This window comes from Pteronotus mesoamericanus, unplaced genomic scaffold (genome assembly GCF_021234165.1).
Source record: "Pteronotus mesoamericanus isolate MK-2021 breed Mesoamerican mustached bat unplaced genomic scaffold, CSHL_Meso_final contig_24, whole genome shotgun sequence".
NCBI lineage: Eukaryota > Metazoa > Chordata > Mammalia > Chiroptera > Mormoopidae > Pteronotus > Pteronotus mesoamericanus.
Genome location: NW_026555100.1, coordinates 9,585,413 through 9,594,309, shown reverse-complemented (window position 1 = coordinate 9,594,309; position 8,897 = coordinate 9,585,413). Strand labels below are relative to the sequence as shown.

At 40.2% G+C, this 8,897-nt stretch overlaps 1 non-coding gene across 1 annotated transcript; it reads left to right on the top strand.

The window, feature by feature from the left end:
• Window positions 1-744: 744 nt before the first annotated feature.
• LOC129070061 (U8 small nucleolar RNA) lies at window positions 745-874 on the top strand. Its single transcript, XR_008529079.1, has one exon. It is a non-coding gene; the product is annotated as a U8 small nucleolar RNA (small nucleolar RNA).
• The last annotated feature ends 8,023 nt before the right edge of the window (window positions 875-8,897 follow it).

Below are 8,897 nucleotides of genomic sequence, written 5' to 3'. Positions count from 1 at the left end.
CATGGCAGTCGAGTTAATCTTACTTAAGTTTACTTGTATTTTACAAAATGTGTATCTGTATTTAGATTATTCCTTTCATAGGATATAACGAGATCCCTTCCACATTAAAGGGCCATATAAACTGGTGACATCATTAGTTGGGTATAGCATTTTAAATTCTAGGTGTAAAAAAAAATTCTAGGTGTAGGTAATTAAAAGGATGTGCAAAGAGTGCACATTCAATAATTTATTCAACAGATATTGGTTGGACTGTCTACCATGTGCTCATCACTATAGCAATCACTAGGGATATAGAGGTGACAAGGCATGGTCACTGTCCTCAATGAACTTACATTCTAAAGACAGGCCATTATGAATGAGATTAACACCCAACTCCTAAGATGAAGGTAATACCTAGCTAAGGTGAAGTTGGGTGCGAAAGCTAAAGACATGGTTGGGGTGTGCCTGACCAGTCTCAGGAGTTAGGAAGGCTTTCAGAAGTGATGCTCAAAAGAAGAAGTAAAGCAAAAATATCAGTTCATCTAGCCAGGTGTATGTGAATGGTGAGAAGAGGAGTTTAGAGGGGAGAGGCTTTGTAGGCAGAGAGAACAGCATATGCAGAAACCCAGAGGCAAAGAAGAGTATGGTAAGTCTGAGGACCTATAATTAGTTCAGTATGGTTTGCCTGTGACAAGCAGAGGACAGAAAAGGAGCGATAAGTAATTAATAACTTAGAGGGACCAGATTTTAAAAGCTTGCGTGCAGTAGTCAGGTAGGATAATCCTACCTGTTCCACCTTTTGAAAGGCAGATTATAACATGATTGGAGTTTGCATGACTTGTGATTAGCCTTTCTGCTTCAGCAGGACTTGCAATACTGATTGCTCCTATCTGATTCTTCTTGGGAGAAAAAGAAAATGTTGTGTGCATTATTAAAGAGTTCAAACATTCCCTGGAAGACAGTGGGAACCCTTAAAAAGATTTAAGTAATAATTAACATGATGAGATTGGTGTTTTAGAAAGATCACTGGCTGCACTGAGAAGATTGGATTGCAGAAAGGGTAGACTGGAGGCCAGGAGGCCCTTTTTTCTTCTTTTTTTTTTTTCATGGATTTTAGAGAGAGGAAGGGGGTCATGGAGAGAAACAACAATTTCTTGTTCTATGCATTTATTGGTTGATTCTTGTCTGTGTCCTGACTAGGGATTGAACCCGCAACCTCAGTGTATTGGGATGATGTTCTAACCAACTGAGTTACCTAGCTGGGGCTCAGGAGACCTCTTAAGATCTTGTTAGAGCAGCAATTTTCAACTGGTGTGTTGCAAGAATTTTTAAAAACATGCAGTACCTGCCTAGTCAGTGGCACTGACCTCTTTTTCCCTTAGATTGTCAAATTAAAAAATGGCAGCTATCACAAGATCCGTCTGGTGTGAATGCCATCTTGAACCATAAATATATAGGTCATATAATAGAATTGCACTTTATTGGTCACATGGCATAATGAGGTTGCATCTGATTGGTTAATTCTTATACCAGAAATCCTTATATACACAATATAGGAACCTGATTTTTTAAAAAGTCACTTTGGAGCAAAAAAGGGTAGGTAATTACTCATTATTTTTTGTAAATCAAAATTATACCTGTTTTTGTCAGATTGGCAAAAAATATATTTTTAATGTACTGCAGAATTTTAGTAATTATTTATAATTGCTGTGAGATGAAAAAGATTGAAAGTCATTGTGTTGGAGTAATTCAAGATAGAGGTGATGGCAGTCTTCACTACTGATAGGTAACATGTTTTGAATCTTGAGAACTGAGGTCCTTGAGAGGCTGTCGATAGTCCAGAGCCACACAATTGGATGACACACAGTGGAGTGAGGATTTGGACCAAGGGAAGTCTGGCTTCTGAATCAACACTCTTAACCACTGTGCTAAGAAGTCACAGTGGGCATTGGGAAACAAAGACTTCAGAAGTTTTTAGAAGGTAAAATTGTTAGGACTTAAGTGATTTGAATTGGAAAATGAGAGAGGCTGAATGTAAACCTAGGTTTTTGTCACTGAGATAAGCTACTAGAACTAAGCAAGAAAAGCTGTTGAGGGAGTGGGAATATGATTAGTTCAGGATTAGATTTAATATTGAGTACACATGAGATATGTAAGAGGAGATAAACAGTTGGATTTATAGTTCTGAAGCGGGAGAGAAATCTGTTCTAAAGATTTAGGAATAATAAACAAAAATGGTCATTATTATTAAGGTCATAGATGAGATTATCCAGGAACGTATAGGACTGAGAAGGGAGAGGCTTTGTAGGCAAAAATTGAAAATTGGATTGCTCTCTAAAAATCAACTTAATTTTTTAAATGTTAAGGACTCAGCCAAAGTGACCAGAGTAATGGTCCATAGAGTCTAGGCTGCCTAGGGATTGAAGTGAAGATGGGGTTGATAATGGAGACTGTAGAAGGGCCAAGGCACTGAAGGTCAGTGAGGGATTCTGAATTCAGGTGCAGTGAACTCAGAGGCACATCAATATAATTACTGAGTAGCAGAGGGAAGGGGATCCCATTAAGGGTTAAGCAGAAGAGGGCAGAACGCCCAGAAGTGTTGAGTCTTTCAAAGAAACCAATAGATAAGCCTGAAGTGCCCATTGGTCTTGGCAAAAAAGATATCTGACATGAAGAAAGACCATATTAATATACTGATGAGAGTAGAATCCATTTAGCAGTGGGTTCAGCAGGAAATAGGAAATAAGTCGGGACAACAAAGATGAACATGTCTTGAAGAAATTTGGCTGTGAATGGGGAAGAGGAAAGCTGGACATAGGAGAAAGGATATGAGATCACAGTGAGAATTGTGTGTCTTAGGGGTTGTGGTGTTTGGGATGAGGAGGTTTGAGTATATTGAAATATTAATATGGGCAGTAGCTAGAAAGGAAGGAGGAAGAGAAAATATATGATGGATCAAAGTCCCCGCGAAGACCCTGTGGAATGAGATCAAACACACATGAGATTTTAGCCTTAGATAGTAGAAGCACATCTGTAACATTTTAAGCACATCAGGAAGAAAATGATTATCATGTACATGAGTTTTAAGGTATTAAGGTAAAAAATTAAGGGAGTGCCTACTTCATGTCTTCTATTTTTTTTCTTGCATCATCATTACTGAAGGTGAAGAGGGAAGTACTAGGCTAGGAGGTCTGAGGAAAGTGGAGAAACGCTGAAGTATTAACTAGAACAAGATGGAGAATTCATCAGGCAAACTGAGGGTTACAGTTAGCTTTGAGGGTCTAGTTGAGATTGGAGCCTGAATTTGTAGTGGCAGCAGTTAGAGTGATCGTACGATTTCCTGTAGCAACACTCAACATTCTGTTACAGGAAGGGACATGGGAGACAGTTGACTGATCCAGGATTGGGGTTTTGCTCTGTGAGCTGAAAGTATGACAAAATGAAAAAGGACTTCCCCTGGCAAGGTAGCTCAGTTGGTTAGAGCATACCATCCCGATATGCCAAGGTTGCAGGTTTGAGCCCTGATCAGGGCATATACAACCAAATGCATAAAAAAGGAAAAACAAATTGATGTTTTTCTCTCTGTCTCTAAAAATCAATTAAAAATTTTTTTTAATGTTAAGGACTCAGCCAAAGTGACCTGAGTAATGATCCATAGAGTCTAGCCTGCCTAGGGATTGAAGTGAAGATGGGGTTGACAATGGAGACTGTAAAAGGGTCGAGGAACTGCAGGAGAGTCAGGGATTCTGAATTTGAGATTTCAAGAGGAGAGCAGGTGGGAAGACAGGAGCAGCATGTGATAGTAGGCCTGTTGGGGGCAAAAGTTATTTCAGTTGAGGTGGTCAAAGAACTGGCAAGCCATGCCTTAAACGGATATTTTTAATGGGCAAAGAAGTCTAGAATGAAGACAAACCAGACGTGAGGAAGGGAGAAGCCAGGTAGCCAAATATAATGAATAATGGAGGTTGTTAAATTACCTGAATTAGGAGGGATATAGGGTGATAAAACTTCAAAAAACTTCAGAGACAAGTGTATTTACATGAAAGTGAAGGAGTAATAGTTTGCAGAAGAGGACATTGACACAGCAGGCAGGGTGCATGGAATGTGAAGGAATAAGCAGTATAGCCGTATACATGAGAAAGCTGCCAGGGGAGTATTTTTCAGGAAGAGCCAGATTTCAGTTAAGCCCAAGTGTAGGGAAGGACTCTCAGTGCTGGACTGAGAAAGGAGGAAATTTTGATTAAGGGGAACAGGGCTCCAGATAACCTATGCTGGGGGGGCAAAAACCTCAGTTGGATCTGATCTGAATAATTGTGAGCTCTGGATTTATACCCAAGAAGAAATAGGATCTCTATTTCTAGGTGCATAGGTACTAATACATGAGTCAGAATGCCCAATTGTATGTATAACATCCCAAGCACTATGTTTGGTATACAAAAGTGAGTAAGTAGTGCCGAGTCTCTGCCCTCAGGAGCTCAGAATCTAGTGACATAATTGGACACACAAATTTAAGTTCATGGCAATGACCAAATGGAATGATTTGAGAGCTCTGCACAAGGGCACCTAGGCCCACAAAAAGATTTTGGATGTGATGATTGCACATGAATTAAGTGAGGTAAAAGGAATGGGAAAATGGGCGAAGACACAATAGCTACTAAATGACATGATCTAATATAATGAACAATAAATAGCTCTTATTGCTGGGATCTTCACTATGAGGAAAGCAGTAATGAGAACACAGCAACAGTCCTATCTTGGAATGCTTCATAGGCCTTGTTTTGGCCACTGAAGTGTTTCAGGAAAGAAAATGAAAAAGATAAGCATGTAGGTAAATGCCAGCAGGGTGGACATGGATTTAAGGGGTCCTCTTGCTAAAGGCCGGCATCCCTATAAATAAGGAAAGTGAAGCGGGTCCTAAAAAGATTTAATAATAACTTTCCATGTCTTCTGGAATGAGGAGGAGGCAGGGCAAATTCCTCACCAAAATCTCAGCTTTGGGTCGCATTCTGCCCCTTACCTTTACTCTGCTCCTTCCTCATGGAGCCCAGCACTTCATGGTACCACTTTTTGGCCATTTAAAACCTCCAGTTTGGTACTCTGGCCAGCTATATGAACTTGAATCAGTTGCTTTGTTCTTCAGTTTTTGAATTAATAATGTTTTATTACCTTCAGCATCAGATATTTGAATAACGAATTCACGTTTATTCATTTTAATTTTCTTTTTTAAAATTGTAGAGAGTGAGAGAGAAACATCGATTTGTTGTTCCACTTATTTATTCATTGGTTGTTTCTTATATGTGCACTGACTGGGGATGGAAGCTGTGACCTTGGCATATGGGGATGACACTCTTAACTCAGTGGTCCCCAACCTTTTTGCACCAGGGACTGTTTTGTGGAAGACGATTTTTCCATGCACGGGGGTCCATGGAAAGGGGAGAGATGGCTTAATAGTCTGCCACCAGATGCAGCTTAATTGTCACTTGCGACTTACTGATAGGATTTCGATGTGAGTTTATGATTTATTATGATCTCTGGGCAGTCAAACCTCTCTGCTAATGATAATCTGTATTTGCAGATGCTCCCCAGTACCTCAGCCCTACCTCAGATCATCAGGCATTGGATTCTCCTAAGAAGTACTCAACCTAGATCCCTCCTATGCACAGTTCACAGTAGGGTTCATGCCCTACCTAGTGCCTTTGATGATCTAATAGGAGGTGGAGCTCAGGTGGTAACATGAATGATGGAGAATGACTGTAAAGACAAATGAAGCTTCACTCACTCACCAGTTTGCCCGCCACTCGCCTCCTGCTCTGTGACCAGGTTCCTAACAGGCCACTGGTCGGTACCAGTCTGTGGCCCTGGGGTTGGGGACCCCTGCTCTGACTGACTGAACTACCCAGCCAGGGCTTTTCATTTTTATTGAATTTATTGGGGTGACATTGGTTAATAAAATTATATAGGCTTCAGGTATACAATTATTTTTGTTTTTAAAGATTTTATTTATTTATTTTTAGAGAGAGGGTAGAGGAGGGAGAAAAAGAGGGAGAGAAACATGGATGTGTGAGAGACAAATCAACTGATTGCCTCTCGCATGCCCCCAGTTGGGGACCTGGCCTGCAACCCAGCCATGTGCCCTGACTGGGACTCAAACCAGCAGCCTTTAGATTTGCAGGCCAGTGCTCAATCCACTGAGCCACATCAGTCAGGGCTTGGGTGTACAATTCTATAATACATCATCTGTATATTGAATTGTATATTCACTACCCAAAGTCAAATCTTCTGTCACCATCCCCACTATAATGAGTTCACATTTAGATGTGAATTTCTGAGAGCCTCCTCTCACAATGTTTTTGTTTCATGTATTTTGGGGTTGTGCTTAGTAAGTTTTTAAAGCCACATTCTTCTTTTTATATTAGTAATACATGTCCATTGTTGAAAATTTGAAAAAAAGAAAAAGAAAATGAATGGAATAAACACCACCCATAATCATCACATCACTCAGAGGTAATTAGCGCAAATATTTTGTTGTATAGATGTGAATTGACTGTGTGTGTACATGTATGTATACATACTTTTTGCAACAAATTCTCCCCTTAATTTTATGAAAATATTATATATCATCTACATCAGGGGAAGCTAGTCTGGTGCAGTCAATATTCAGGCAGGATTTCACATTTCCTATCAAATGTATATAAAACTCACCTTGTTACTAAATTTTATACTGAAGACTAGATTCAATACAGTAATTTGGCCACCTTTGAGCCAACAAGGGCCTTCCGCATGTTTCCTCTTATAATTTTGGCCTTGTGCCAATGTGCAGGTATATTACAAAGGAACTTACTTCATAAGCCTTGACAAAATTTTTCCTTTAGTAGTGTTCTGGGCTCACTCTCTTGTTGAGTATCTGTTGATAATAAAAATGTCCTTATACTATTCGTAGCAGTATCACATAGTTTTGTGGTTTATCAACCAGACTGTGGTTTATCAACTTGGGGCAGGCAGTGGTCCCTTACTTACATCCTCTAAAGTCTGCAGTACAATCCCGAAATCCCAGATATTAAGCATTTTGTTAGTCTGTTGGTTGATTGCAGTCCAGGATGATCGAATTGCTTTTCTGCATGGGCATACAGCTACAATTTATTTCAAGGGGTTCTCCTCCTCTCCTCCACAATGCCATTCTTTAAAAAAGATTTTATTTATTTTTTAGAGAGATAGGGAGAAAGAAAATCATCATCAGTGAGAAAAGAGAAATTTTGATCAGCTGTCTTTTGCACATGTCGCAACGGGACCAAACCCGCAACCCAAACATGTGCCCTGTCTGGAAATCCAACTGGCAATCTTTTGGTTTGCAGGACAAGACTCAATACACTGAGCCACACCAGTCAGGGTGGCACAATGCCATTTTAATGATCAATCAACATTTTGTGACAAGCTACTATGTACCAGGCACTGTCTGAAATCTTGATACAAAAATGGATAAATCAAGGCTCCTGGCTCAAGGATATCACAGAGTATAAGTTACACTAATTTATCTGTTAAAAATTTGAGACTGAAATGTCAAATAATAATTTATGTGAAACATGAAATTTTTTCTTTAAACTGTCATTTTAAAGATTTTATTTTTAGAAGTAAAGAAAGGAGGAAAGAGGGAGATGTTGGACAAAATAAATATTAAAAAAAGTAATTTAAAAATTTAAAAAAAGAGGGAGAGCAACATCTATGTGTGAAAGATACATGGATCGGTTGCCTCTCGCACCCTCATACCCTATCATCCCCATCCAGGGACCTGGCCAGCAACCCAGGCTTGTGCTCTGACTGGGAACTGAACTGCCGACCTTGGGGTTTGCAGACTGGCACTCAATTCACTGAGCCACACCAGCCAGGACTAAACTGTCATTTTTAAAATGTGCAGTTAAATTAGTCTTATGAAATACAGAAATAAAACTTGCAGCATTTTCTTTTGTCATAAAATGATTACATTTTGAATTTTCTAAACACCTTGACACTGCTATGAGTTTTAATAGCTTTCAGGTATCGTCCCCTAGGTGCCAGGCACTACCAACACCTTTTCATTCATTATCTTAATTTTCTCAAACCATGAAGTAGGTTTTGCTTTACCCATTTCATGCTGGAGAAACTCAGGTAATGTGTCCAAAATCAAAGCAAACGGTGCCAGTTTCCAAAGCCAGCCATGATTTCAACCCATTTTTAAGAAACGTATTTATTGATTTTAGAGAGAGAAAGGGAGAGGAACATCAGTTTGCTGTTCCACTCACTTATGCATTCATTGGTTGATTCTTTGATGTGCCCTGACCTGGGATGAGCCCACAACCTTGGTGTATTGGGAGGACGCTCTAACCAATACAGCTACACTGCCAGGGCCTCAACCCATTCCTTGAAATGATTTTATGATGAACTGGCTCCCAATTCTTTGGATTACTAGCTCTTCAGAGGAAGCTTAGGAAGTTTGTTGCGTGCGTGCATAAACGACCAGACCCTACTGAATTCTAGTTTTTCATCAGGCTTGTGAGTCTGGGCTATTCTTTTTAGAGTGGACAAAATCATCAAGAATATTTGTATCGCGAACCTGTTCGTGATAACATAAAGCAGGGGTCCCCAACCCTCCGGCTGCGGACCTGTACCGGTCCATGGCCTGTTAGGAACCGGGCCACACAGCAGGATGCTATCGGCGGATGAGCGAGCGAACCGGTTTGTGGTGCCAAAAAGGTTGGAGACCGCTGACCTAAAGTACAGAAGAGGCGCCACTCAAAAACAACTACAAGTCTATTTATCGGGCCGGGGCGAGCAAGAATCTGGCCAGTGTTTGAATATAAAGCCAACCTTCATGGCTTCTTCCAGTACTATCCTACCGTAGATACCCTGTAGTTCACGGGCCGAGCACTCAATTCACCAAGGCC